The following is a 14,414-nucleotide window of genomic DNA, read 5'->3' as shown; positions in this document are numbered from 1 at the left end:
TTTTTCCTATTCTTCACAAATATAAAGCATACCTCATGCTCTGTAAATACAAGCTATTATGGCATATTCTTTTCTACCTATATTTTTTTATATACATACAACCCAGAGGTCAAAAAATACAAAAGCTTTTTTTGTTGCTTGCTCAAATATGTTGTTGTGGTTTCTAATAATGTGCTATTGAGTCCCCTGGTTCGCCTTTTGTAGTGTTGGTGAGAAGAAGGGAAAGAGGCTGCCTAATGGAAGATAAGGAGTTAGGATCTCTGTGTGATAAAACGAGTAGAGATCTTACAAATTCCTCAGGCAGAAAGGAATCCTTTAGTTTAGCACTATGTACAAATTACTATAAAGTTGTACATTCTAAAAAGGGGCTGGTAATAGGATGATAGGCCCATTGCCACCTTCAGCTTCCAGGAGCGATTTCCTTCCACAGTCTATTCAGCTCTCTCCACCTGCTCCCAGATGCAACCCCCTTGCTCAGCCCGCTTGAATTTTTGTCCTAGGCACACTTTCTTCTGTCTTTGAAACCATTTTCAGCTCCAGTTTACAGATTTTATCTCAACAACTTTCATTTCTACCATCAGCAAGAGGCACTACTGAGAACACAGGGTCCACTATGCTGATTCAGACCCAAATCCATCCCTGGAAGAGCATGCAAAAGCAATTAAATTCCAGAAAATATCTGTTCAGTGGAAAATAGACTCAGCAAAGGCTGAATTATCAAGGAATTTAGCACATAAAATTCCAATTGTTAAGAAATCAGACACTTACATTACCAAGGGGAGTTTATTTGCATCATTAAGTTGTTCTTTTCTTGGCTTCGAGAACCTGCCCTGAGGGCCATATCAAAAATGCAAACTATAGGAGTTCAATCTAATAATGCCAACTCCTATGGCATCTTAATTCAATAGCAGAGGTAATTGTTGAAATACCCCATATTTTTAGGTTCCAATTTCCATCTCTCAATAAGGTCAGCACAGAAAAGCAGTTATGTCTCTCAGAAGCCAAATTGTTAAAGCTGGTAGTTTGAACACAGTCTTGCATCATATCAAAACTTCTCATCTTCGCCACCAAGTATTTATATTGTTATCCCAGAATTCTGAAAAGAATACCACATAGAACCTAGTTTCTAATGGCTTAAGAAACAACTTCAATAAAATTAATTACAAAAGCATATGCTGGAAGTTAGTATATGCTCATTTCTCTGTCTGAAATACTAAAAAAGTCAAATATACATTTTGCATATATGCTTTTGTCATTTTTGTCAGAACAAAAATGGGGATTTATTTTTGGTTTTTTCTTCACATGTTTTTAGTACTTTAAAATAAATACTTGTTCTCAGTATTTCTTGATTTCAGAGCACACAAACTGAAAAGTACAGCTCTGAAGGTGACACGATGAGGTTAAAACTCATAGAACATACAAACTGAGATTTCATTTTTTTTGTCTCTTTTTTGTTTGCACCATAGACTCCAAGGGTGCTGAAGTGCTGAGTGGCAAGTATGAATGCTAAATTCTTAATTAACCTATTTCTATGGGGAAAAAAAAATCCTATCTTTTGGGATGATGTACTGCTGTTTTGTGACTGATTTTACTAATTTTGATTAGACCATATGGAAGAGGCAACATACCTCATTGCACTTTCCTTACCACCACTGCAGTGACAAAAATGCTGAAGTTTTTTGATGTCCAGCACATTTTGAACACCATTACAACCCTTTGTTCTATGTGCTACCCCTAGGTGCCAAACTTGGGAGTGTTGCCAAGTTTGCTAATCCTGGGGCCACATGATGGAAGGGCACTACACAATGGTGATGCCTAAAGCTGCAGCAGGTGTCTACTTGCAGCTATGGGAAGATGATTTAAAGATATAAATAAAGATATTGGGAAGATTTAAAATAGATAAATAAGAAACATTATGAAATACAGTCATTCCGAGTCATCTTCTGTGCAACATGCTTTGTGAACATTGATCATCACCTACACATGAGTCTTCCACGGGAAAACCTTAAGAAAGACAAAAGTGAAATAACTACCAAGCTTGCTGTCAAAACAACTGGGAAGTGCTCTTTGGGGGGAGATAAATATTCATGCTGAAAAAAAACAAACACTTTTTAAACAATCTTGTGTATTTGGGCAACCTCTGTACAGTTTTATGCTTTGACTGGTTTTTGCAGAGTTTCATACTGTCATTATCTTTCATAGTGACCATATGAAAATAATGTCAAATCCACCTATTCCCAGACAGTCAAATTTCTACAATTTTTGGGCGTCCTGTTGTTTGTAGACAGGCAACTTAAGAGTACAAGTTTCCTAAAGTCTAAAGTTTGTAGCCAATTTTAGATGATTTACACTACTTTTCAAAGCACTGCTTTCTTGTTGGGTGGAACAGAAATACATTCAATACCTAACATTCAATGATCATGACACCAAGTTGAAAGAAAATACATCAGCATTCAATCGAAAAAAAACAAAAAACAAACCGGGTTTAAGTTTGTCCTCTAGTGCTCCCTGTCTTTATGAAATAATATTAGTTCCATTTCTTAAGATCTTAAGTCTTACAACTACAAAGGAAAAGAGTATATTGTTATAAGGCTCAATTCTTTTCCATTATTTTCCTCCTTCACTCCTGTAAACCTTTTAAAGTGGCCTAGTCATGTTCATATTCTTTTTGGAAATGTTTATTCATTTTTATCAGCTCTTCATGGAAACCACTTCATTTGTATCAAACTCTTCATATAAGTGTTTTAAGAGAAAAAAGCACTGTTTCCCAAAAATATAAAATTAGCATGGAACTAGAAGATTGACCTTGAAAATGTACAGATAAAGGAACTACTTCAAGACAACACATAAACCAAAACTAAGATCAACAAAAGGAGCTGATGATGATGAATCTTCCTTCTCACCACCACCACCCCCCGTCTCCCCTCAAAAAAGACTATTAATTAAATCTTAAGATTGAAAAGATAGAGTAATAAAGACTGTGACTCTTTCTAGTTCATCAGCCACTGTGACCTAGTTAGATAAGCCTTTGCTCTTCAATAAGAGTTTAACAAGATTTTTGATAATAAGACTGGGAAATAAAAAGAAATATTGGATAGATTGTAAAGCCAAATAGAGCTCTGCAGTCAGTTTGTCCAACATCTTCTACTCCTTAAGTCATAGAATATTGTCTCCTTACTCCTGTAGTCAAATTACTTTTGTTTGAATACAGCAAACTTTTCTTCAAATGTTCCAAAATTCACAATAAAATTAGAGAAGCTGGCGCAACAGATCACAAATACATGCAAGTCAAGGAATGCAGGTCTGGATTGAGATGCGTATGTGGGACTCAGCCAGTTCCTCGTATTCATTTGACACATAAAACAGTTGGTCAATGACATCACATTTTCCCATCTAACCTCCTCCCTGGTGCTGTGCAAACATTATGCCATATATTTATTACACAAACAGACACAGAAACTGGTAACATTTTCTATCAATGATTTATAGCTGTGACCTAACCATTTCAATAAAACTCAAAAGATAATCACATTTTTGCAATTATACAAACCTTGAAACATGAAATTAATGTAACAACACAGATTATTTGCATGGCCCAAGAATCTCCCTCTTGATTCTCACTCAAGAAAAATGACAGCTTAAATTCTGGCAAATGGTGTTAAGGGATACCATTTAATTGAGAATTATATTCAGACACCATCCTTGCTAAAGCAAACTTCTCAAGAAAAATGCAACTGTTCAAAAGCATCATGTGATTCTGCAATGAAGTCATAGCCTCTTTCATTGAAATAAAATGGGTCCAATAACCATATTCACTGGAAATAAAGGCACCTCCCTATTGCAAAAAGAGGACAAGATAATTTACTTAGTAAACAATGGAAACTGAGAGGACTTTTTTTTCTAAAATTAAAAAAAAATACACTGAGTTCCAGGAAAAAAAAAATGATCAAGAAATAAAAGTATGATGTAGTGAACCACATCCAAGAAAGAAGACTAATGAAAGAAAAACATTTTTAGAAAACACCAGCTTGTGATTCAAGAAATGTTTTTTTTCTCTCCCTTAACTTGCCTGTCCATAAATTTAGGCTGCCCAAAGATCTCCTGTCTTGATAAAACCTGGATTCTAGAATAAAAATTCTGCCATAGCAAGGGTTGAGTGAGCTTAAATACAATATACACTACAGAGAAATAACAAATGAAATTAGATTAAAGAGCTGTAAGGAAACTTTTAAAATATACTATTAACAATGCATTTATTTACAATGAAAATTGCTGAAAAATAATTCCTTCACTCCTTACTGCAGCTGCAGAGCCACAATATTAAACTACACTCTAGGCTTTTCTTGCTGTTGCCTTTCGTAATATTTCAAAGTGTCCCCCTTTACATGTGAAATACCTGTTCAAATCAGTGTATCACTGCACAATCCACAGAGTTTTCCTATCTTTAAAATGCATGAATCTGGTTTTCCACCATGCATAAAGACCTTCCATGAAGACCGCAGTTTGTATTTAGGCTACTCTACGTCTCCATAATAGAAACAAAATCAGGTTTTCTTCACTACCAAAATTATTTCAAGCTGCAATAAAATAAATACCATAACCTCCAGCCACCCCTCTGCCTATTCAAAATGATCAGCTGTTTTGCTTTGAAGCCACTTACGTTGTAAACACTATCATGCAAACTAAGCTGGGCCCTTACAGATACATGGTGTTACAGTTCTGTAATGAATTGCACAAATAATAGAAACAACTGTAGTATAATCTGTTCTATAAATTTATTCCATCATGTAGAAGGAGTTCAGCACTCAGGCTCAAGTACACTATTCAAAGTTGGCAGACAATAATGCAAGGAAAGAGGAGAGAGCTGATTTAAAAATAAAAAGGGAATCACTTATGCATTATTCGCATATTTAATACTTGTACATAAAAGTATATACCATTTTTATTGAATTATTTGTCCGTTTCCTCCTTCTTTTAAATATAACTGTATATCTCTCTGTCTCAATGACTAACTTTTCCGTCATGATTCATCTAGACAGAGCTAAGGCTCTCGAGTTGTTGGCTCAGCTGGTGTGTGATTAAAGTGTATGGCCCCATTCCTGCAATGGAAGCCGCAAACACCTTTTCATTACTATTTGATCAGTAACCTGAGAATCACAGATGGGAACCACTATGGAAACATGAGCAATTATTATGGAGACCAACTAAACAAGAATGGGCATCTTCATGAGGCACCAGCTTTCTTTAGTTTCTCTCTTTCTTCCAAAACAGCTTTCAACAATAATTTCAGCTCTTTTACTGAAAGCTCAGGCTCGCAGTGGAAAATACAGGTACCTGCGAATGTTTTTCTGCATTGTTTTGTTTTCCTATCGACCTAAATGGAAAAGCAGTGGAGAACTTGTGTCTTGACATGTGTTCCATGACCCTGAAGGACTGAAAGGTAATGTGCTTTCTCTGGAGTACATGGGGACACTTTGGTCTCTGAAATGGGAACAGGGTAACTTCTCAGTCTCTCCAAAGATTTACTGCCTTTTAGGGGCCACTTCAACATAGATGAACCCTGGACGATTGTTCCTTGCCAGGGAGACCACTCCCTTCAAGGACCGTGTGCTAGCAGAGGTCAAGTGAAGAGGACTATTTTCGTGGCTCTGGTATTACTTACACCAGGACCTCTGTACACAATCATTAACTAAAGCCAGCAGCGTTTCGAGATAATAATGCAAGAGCTGTGGGAGCAGCCCAGAGCACGGAACTGCAGCTGGCATGGGGCAATAGCGGCTGCATCCAGATCCACCTTCTCCAAGGTCACCTCGACCACGGAGCTTCTTGCAGGCCCGTGTCTGATGACGGCAGGCGCGGCGGCACGATTAGTGCTCCGCCGCTCTCCGCCCACATTTCCCGGCGGAGCTGCCGGGGCGGGGGCCGCGGAGCGCGGCTGGGCTCGGGCGGGCGCAGCCTCAGGCGCGGTGGCAGCGCCGAGCCCCGCGGGGATGCGCGCAGCGGCGCGGGGGCGGGATCGCGCCTCGCTCCCCCCAGAGCTGCGGCCTCAGCCCGGCCCCGCCGCCCGCCTCCCTCCCTGCCCCTCTGTCAGAGCCGGCCGCCCGCGTGGCAGCGGGGCACGGCGGGGCGTGCGGCGTCTCCCTGCGGTGGCTGCTTTGGTACCGCGGGACGACAGCTGCGTCCCACGCGGTGTCCGTCCGTCCATCCATCCATCCATCCATCCATCCATCCATCCATCCATCCATCCATCCATCCATCCCTGCGTGGGCGGCGGCTCGTGTGTGTGTGTGACTGACAGTGAGGCGCGCACAGCGCGGGGGCAGCCGCTCGCACGCAGCCCGCCGGGGCCACGCCGGCGCGCCCCGGCTGCGGCAGCCACTTCTCCGTCCCCCGGAGCCCTCCCCGGTGGGGACAACCTCAGCGGCCTCGCTGCTCGTCCTCCTCCTCCTCCCTCCTGGCGGGTAGGTTACATTACCTGGTCTCTAGCACGGACTGGATCTAATCCCGCCGCCGCCGCCGGCTCCTCTCCCGGCCGCGGGGGTGAGTGGGGAAATTAATTTATTTATTTTCCATGAGGTGTCCTCTGCAGCGCAGTAGCGGCGGGAGAGCCCGGGCCGGGCGGCAGGGAGGGAGGCCCGGGTGCTGCTGTCCCGGGGGTGCTGCCGGGGAGCGGCCGAGGCGCTTCAGCACCGGCGCGGGGGGGCGGGGGCTGCAGAGGAGACGCCTCCCGGGCTGCCCAACCCGGCTCCGCGGGGCTGGCGGGGGCGCGGCGCCCGGCCCGGGGAGAAGGGGATGGAGCCAGCGCCAGCGCGGGAGGTGGGACAGGACGGGATGTACAGGGCTAGGGCGGGCGGGCAGCGCCGGGCCCCGCTCCCCTGGGACCAGCAGTGAGCGCTCCCCGCCCACCTGCCCGCCCCGCCGCGCCCGGAGTCCCCTCACGCGGAGTTGCAGCCGGGGGACAGGAGGGCACCTCGCTTCTGGCAGCGCGAAACGCCCCCGTCCCAGGCCGATCTCCTCCTCTTCAGCGCTGAGGGTGCCAAGTATTTCACACTAAGGGCAGTTTGCGCTCTCTGGTCCACCGAAAGTCTAGAAAAGGGTGTCTCGGTCTCCTCGAGTTAGGGGAAAAATAAAAAGTAAATTAACCGAGTTCGTTTTGTGCTCAACGCAGGACCTTCTTCTGAAACAGGAACTGAAATTTGGCCAGTCAGCATCGAGCTGCTGGTGAAAATCTTGGTCACATCAGCATTTGCCGCCTTTTCGTCTCCTTAAGAAAAAAAAGTTATGAGAAGTATTTTTTAGGTATGATGAACATATTTATGAAAGTGACCGCTAAATTATCCAGAAATCCTATCCTTAAGGCTAAAATCCTGTAAGGAAAGAGATAAACGTAATCATATAATTGCATAATTAAAGCCTTTACCATAATACCTATTCTGGTCTAAAGGTTGTGCATTATATGCAACCCTTAAGTACTGTGAGAAGACAAGAATAATGTTAGCTGTTGACATTGTGTTGCGAAATGTACAAAAGGAAACATTAATATTTTCTTTTTTAAAAAAACTTGATTTGTTAGAGCTTTATGAACAGGATGACTACAGGCATGTTAGGAACTGAGACTGCCTGTGTACGGACAGGAGGAGAACTTGGGCTGCAGTTGGGAGTATTCTAGTTTCCCGGGCTGCTAGTAAAGGAAGGAAAGACTTGAACTTGGGCAGTTTATTTTTGTCTGTTTATTTTCCATTAATAATATTTGAATCCCTTATCTAGAATCAGCCACAATGAACAAAAAGTTTCAAAAAATAATCTGGAAAGGAGCATATCACCCCTCAAAAAACCAGCAGCATAAAGAGCAATTCCTGTTATATCAAAGAATCCATCCACAGAGAACTTCTGTCTGAAGCATGAATTAATAGAAATTAGCTTTCTTTGTCTTATTTTCTTATGAATTGATTTGCTTTTATGTGAAAAGTGGAATTTTCCTATGTTTTGAACCATAACCATTAAATCAGAAGACACAGACCTGGAAATATCAGTAAAGTACCATTTTAACACTCATTTATTCTTTAGGATGTTATTATTATTTTTGTATCATCCATTTCCAGGGCAAGTCTTCCAGATTCAGGAGGGAATATTTTGTCACATGTTTGTAAAGCAGCCAGGTCCACACAGTCTCTGGGCAGATTCTGGCACTGTACTCGTAAGGAGCAGTAAGTAGTTCACTGGTGAAGACAGCAAATACTATTCTTCCTGAAAAGAATATTCAAGAAATTCAAACTGAGCAGCATAGAGTCATTTTTGTCACATTGCATAAGCTATGTGGTACTTGAGATACACATCTGTCGCTAGGGGCATTTTTAGGTGCAAACATGGTGACTGCCAGGGCAGCTAGTGGAAGTCACAGTTGCATTAATTTAGGTAGAAATATCAGTCATCTCTTGTGCAACGATGTCAAAGGAGCTTGTGCCCTGCACCCTCACAGTCACAGTGTCTGTCCTGGTAGCAGGTTGCACTACAGGCTTGGGAAGGCCAGGGACCCAGGAGAGGCCCACTAAGCCTCTTGGAGCAGAGAACAGATACAAGGCCATCACTCTTGGGCATGCAAGGAAAGAAAGCTTGGATACTGATGCCCATGGTCAAACTCTTCGAAGCAGGCCCACAATTACAGGGTTAAAAATGTTGAAATTAAGATGAAATTGGATTTAAAATCTTTTGTAACAAAAGCTTCCAGTGCTGAAATCAAAGTTGTATACTCGGAATTACAGCAATCTAAAGCTTCCATATTCAAACACTTTTTATGCCCTGAAGAATATATGTCCTGTAGGCCATATAGGACCTCAGACAATTCTTGTAAAACATGCAAAGCATGTCTAGATTGCCCTTCATGGTGAAATCATAAAGTTTACATGCTGTTTTTTTACAAATTTAGGAAAGTAATTTTCAAATAGAGCTGAAAAATGAAGATAGAAATGATACCTCGTTTTCATTGCATAGTTCTATTTCCTTCACTGACATGCTCTAATTAAATAAATACATATTTATATTGATATAAATATATACTTTTAATTTATAAATGTATACTATATATTATACACAATAAATTATACACATTGTAAAATTTATAATTTTACACTTATATGTGGTAAGGTATATCATACACAGTATTTGCTGCACTACATAGTTCATGCTGCATACTGTATGTAACTGTGCTACATACAATACAATTTGATGTATTCTGTGCTAGTAAATAAGTTTGTATTTATATTATACTTCATATATTAACATCTATATAGAAATAGCAGATTATATTATCATATGTTAACCATTACAGTCATATACATCATCTGTACACACCTATGTCCCTCATGCAGCTTCTTTCAGTACCTCTTTTCAGAAACCCCCTGTAGGAAAGGTGATGTTAATTGACTTACTGTTGCTGTGTGCTTCATTGCATTTGGTGTTTCCTAGTCTGAGGCAGAGTCAGAACATACACAGCTGCAGGTATAACAGTGTGGGATTCTGGTTTACAGTCGGCACAAGTTCAGATACAGGGTGTTAAGTGCCTGAAATCTGCTTAAAGCCACAAAAATTACCATGAACCCTCAGACTAGAAAATGATGTATGAATTAATTTTTATTTACACTTTGATTGCAGTGATATCATGTTTTTAAGTGCATACACTCCTCTGTGAATTTCTGTAGAGTGGACGGGTTGAAGTAATTTGGTTCTCATTTGCAGATTGAAAAAATCCTGTTTTCATTCTACATCTTTCCAGTCTTAGTGCACCTTTGCGGTAAGAAGCCCATTATTCAAATTAAAAATGTTTGAGTGATAGCAATTAATAATTTCTGAGTGAATTTTTAGAAACTACAAAAGGTTTCAGAGCTCTGTGTGCCTGCATGTGGGTCTGTGTGTGGGAGTGTGGGCATTCTGTATTTTTCAGTGAACTAATTGTTAGAAGAAATTAAATCAACTTATCTATCATATGTGTATGAGAAGAGCCACCTCTCTGGTTGTTAATTTTGTGTCCAATTGATAGATAGATTGTTTGTGAGGCCGCATGTTAAACACTATCCTGTTTCAGTTGTAACAGCTTGAGGGTTTTTATGTGATATTAACATAAAAGGTCTTTAAGTATTATTTTTTCCACTAGAGAAAAAGAAAATGCTACAAATGTTGAATACCTGATGGTACTTTCTGTAAGTCTCTCCACTGTTTGGGTAAGTCCCTTACTAGAATATTCCCTTTTTCCCACATACCACTTGTCCCACAGTTTTAGCTGAATCCAGAATTTTACAGGTCCTCTCCTAAGCTTAGAAATTCTCTGCTACATTGCAGGTTGTGTTCTTTTGTCACGGAGTCTGAATCTAAAGAGTGAATGTTTCTGATCATGTGTCATTCTGGCCTGCATTCTGATTATGTTCTATTTTTTCTGCACTGATTTTGGTTCCATAAATACACAACTCAAACTGCTCTCATGTCCATAAGCAGGCTGGTATGGCTTATATTCTTCTCATCTCCAAGTGGTACACAGGATAATATCATAAATATTATATTGGCAAATCATCTAGACCACCTTCTGTAAGCTTTATATCAACAGCTAACAATTGGTCATAGGATAAAATGTAATCCTAGTCCTGTTAGTGAAAGAGGTACATGTACTTCAAGTTTTGTGATAAAATTCATACAAATATAATTAGAATGTAGAATTCTGTGATAATATATAGCCAAAGCATGTCTTTTCATTGAGGTGGGCTTTCTTTGTAACCATCAACCATGTCTATTCTAGGCCAAATAAAATTGTTTTCTTTTGCAGCTCACGGTGACACAAAACACAGCACATTGTAACTACAAGAACAGACTCCACTGTGAAAGATCTCTATCAGGCATCACAGAGAATTTGAGGCAGCTGGCAGTTATCAGCTGAAGCAGTTAGTAAGTAGAACTGTACAAGATAAATAGATAATTGAAAAGCAATCTGGAAACCTGGGAGAGATAAGCCTCTTTTTTAGAAAGAAGGTAACGACTCAGGTAGGTCACTGAGGAACTCATCTCCCAGATCAACTCTTTGTCTAATAACACTGAAAATACGGTGGCAGTTCAGGCCCATCAGCTCTGAAGTAAAATTCAAATTGTCATTGGAAAGGCAGTTTGGCATATTCAGTTATTCAAATCATAATTGCAATACAGGGAGGAGGATTGTATTGCTGAAAGACAGGTGATCAAAGTTCCAGGAACAACATAGCCCTTTGTTAAAATACAGTTGCCAAAATAGAAAACTACTAACTACTAACTGTTGTTACACAACATTTTTACCCTCCATGCTACTTTGTTTATACTGCCATGCAACAAGTAGTATTCCTGCAGGGCTGACCGCAGTTGTCTGTGGGGTAAGTGATTTCTTCTTTTGTGCAATTTATATTTATATTAAAATAATGTAACTATTTTTATTTACCATGAGGGCAAAGAAGTGAAGGAAAAAGCCAATGCCCATGAGTAAAAGACTGTGTTGATCTTAGTATCTGCAGTTTAAAAGAGTCCTAAGGAGTCCTTCTGTTCAAGTCACTCCTATGATTGTCAAATTTCTGACTACAGAAAGTGGGAAATCTTGCATGAACATGCAAGATAACTGATATCCTTTGGTAACTCTTCTTGCTAGGTTCTGATCTCTTGTAGAACTACATTGGTTGTATATCAATATGAGAGAGCATGGGATATTTTTGTGAGAGTGGGCACAGAAAATAAGCTTTTGGCCTTTTTCAAAAAATAAACTGGCATCTTTCCACCAGAGAAGTGGTGGAAATTGATCCACTGACATCTGTCTATTTTGTTAAACCAGTCAGGTGGATCACAGGAAATAACTGATGCCAGTGTAATATTAATTCTCGTGGAGCTGATCAAAACAAACAAACAAAAACCAAACCCAAACAACAAAACAAAACAAAAAAAAGGAAGACTTTTGCTGTTCAATTTACTTTGAAAGACACTTTTAAAAATCTGTCTCCAAAAATTCTGTCTAAAAAGTTCTGTGCATTTATGCTGAAAGTACATAGAGCAAAACACATGCATCAATTTTTTTTGGCTGTATTAGTTGCTACAATTACAGTGGCAGTTAATGTATTAGTTTCTACAGCACAGTAGCTAGGAGAGAAACATATTAATTTCACAAAATCCATTAACAAGAATTTGCATGTGTCCATGTTGCTGGTTGCAGAAATAATATGATTCATTTGAACAGTCTCCGTAAATCTTAAAAAGTAATTGCCATTTTTATTTTTTAAGTATTGTTCTAATATCTGTTTTACTGTGGTACTGGACATGAAATAGTTGTATGCATATGTAAATTCTGCTTCTGTGTATTGACTCTTGAGGATGTTTTCCCTCCATATCTCATTCTGTGATTGCTTAAACAAAAAATGGCAAAGTTTTAAAGCTTACAAAAGCATGGGAAGTTTTAAATTACCATTTGCTGTTTTGAGGCCTGATTCATCTTTCCTAGATTATAATCCTAGTGGTAGACTTTGGTCAGTCTAGAGCCATTTTTCATATCAGTTTCTCAGTTTAGATGCAACTGTACAATTGAAAAATTACCATTGTGTTGTAAGATATGCCTATCTTCATTAGATTACAAAACTTCTTAGGTAGCAGGAGAATTTTCTGACTTATGTATTTTATTTTCTTTTAAAAGAAGATGAAATGAAATAGCAAAAAAAATTGCTTTTTATATAAAATTCCAGAATCTGCCTAAATAATTACTGTATAAGAATCAAATATATCAATAATTATAATATAAAAAGATGCTGACAATATGCTATTGTAAACAGAGCAAATAGAACATGTCATGTGACTATATAGAACAGAAACCTTCATCCCCTGGGATTGAGAACACTCACTTAATATTTGAGCACAGCCAGATAATGAAGGATATCTCCCTTCACGCACAATTAGTGAACTTGACCACAGAGTTTCCCAAACCTTCCTCTGGTCAGACCTCCTACAGTAGTACCTAAATCTCAGAGAGTTATACAGCATGAGCCTGATCTGAACTATTTATTCTTCACTTTTCTTGTTGAATCTGGATCACAACACAGAAAAACACTGAAATACTCAAAGGATTCATAAGAGAGAAAAAAGTAAAATAGATAGAGAAAATAGAATAATATGCAGAGCCAGAAGTAGGAAAGTATCACTCAGAGGGAAACATAATCCATCTATATGGAAAGGCTCAGGTGTTAACTATATATGTAAACTCTTGTTCTAGGCAACAGAGTAAATGCAGTCTGTGGACCCTTCTCAGTGCCTTGTCTGCTGATGAAATGCTTTGCATATGTTTCAGAGGGAACCAAGTTGCTCTCCAAGCTCCATCTGAACACAGACAAAAATTATGGCATCATGTGAAATGATGTCATATCAGTTTCTGTCTTGCAGTTCTCTACAGGATGAAATTCCCAGAAACTGGAAAAATGCATTTACAAATATATTTTAATCAGTAAGTTCCTGACAAAAATAGTGAAAAGAACTTTCTTGAGTTTCTCCCAAAGACGAATCAAGATTCCGTAGAATTGCTGGATCTTCGCTTGTCATTTGCTGTGATTTGTGCACATCATACAAAAAATAGCAACCAAAGCTCTTGGCCAGGTAAAGTAATCTTGGATATCTTCGTGTGCCTTTGTTCTGAAAATGTGTACCAATGTATATCTTGGATCTCAGGCTTATTAATGCATTTAAGGATTATTTGAGTTGGTAACCTGAAATAATCTGACACTGCATTTATTGATGCAGAAGGTTATTCTGAATTTTGTGTCCAAATGTCCTACTTACTTACTTACTTTACAGTCCCATGTGAATAAAATACTTTGCTTTAAACATAGTTTTTTGTTTCCTTTGTATTGATTCTATCTATTGTGGAAAGTAATTCATCCCTTATCCCGGACATTTTTGGCTCTCATAGAACCAACACCACAGGGTTTTTTAGAGCATTGGGTTAATCTGAAGATCTCCTGCTAATGTACTATCCAGCAGGAGGAAATCCAACCAAAAATAAAGATCATAAAGCAATAGCAAAGGATGGAGTCCAAGTTATGGTCAAACTAAAGTTACACAGTGTGGCTACTGCCCCAACTACAGAGACAGAACCTAGACAGCTGCAGAGCAGTGGCAGCCAGCCAGCATGCCTGAATAGGAGAAGATGAGGCCAAAAGGAGGAGGAGGACTTAAATCTTAGATATTAGCTTCTCTGATATGGAATGAACAAGCTATATAAGAACCTTACATACCCAGAAAAGAAACAAGACAAAGTCCTTGAAGTTTCCTGTGCAACTTTTCCAATAGAAATTATCATAGCCAAAGTATTTTAAAAATATTAGCTTTTAAGGTATATTTAGTTCTAAAAATTTGTTTATACTAGGTACATCATA

At 39.4% G+C, this 14,414-nt stretch overlaps 1 protein-coding gene and 1 long non-coding RNA gene across 2 annotated transcripts in view; one reads left to right on the top strand and one right to left on the bottom strand.

Annotated features, from left to right (window-relative positions):
* SLC16A7 (solute carrier family 16 member 7) overlaps positions 1 to 6,611 on the bottom strand; it is a 79,241-nt gene extending 72,630 nt beyond the window's left edge. Inside the window, exon 1 of the mRNA XM_015628414.3 lies at positions 6,476 to 6,611. The gene's annotated coding sequence lies outside the window, so the exon portion shown is untranslated. The remainder of the gene's footprint in view (positions 1 to 6,475) is intronic.
* A 153-nt stretch (positions 6,612 to 6,764) lies between these two features.
* Positions 6,765 to 13,867, top strand: LOC107204749. Its single transcript, XR_004497507.1, has 2 exons — positions 6,765 to 7,299; positions 8,103 to 13,867. It is a non-coding gene; the product is annotated as an uncharacterized LOC107204749 (long non-coding RNA).
* The last annotated feature ends 547 nt before the right edge of the window (positions 13,868 to 14,414 follow it).

Source organism: Parus major, chromosome 1A (assembly GCF_001522545.3).
Source record: "Parus major isolate Abel chromosome 1A, Parus_major1.1, whole genome shotgun sequence".
Classification (NCBI taxonomy): domain Eukaryota; kingdom Metazoa; phylum Chordata; class Aves; order Passeriformes; family Paridae; genus Parus; species Parus major.
The sequence above is the reverse complement of the archived record's forward strand: the minus strand, read 5'-3'. Positions and strand labels throughout refer to the sequence as shown.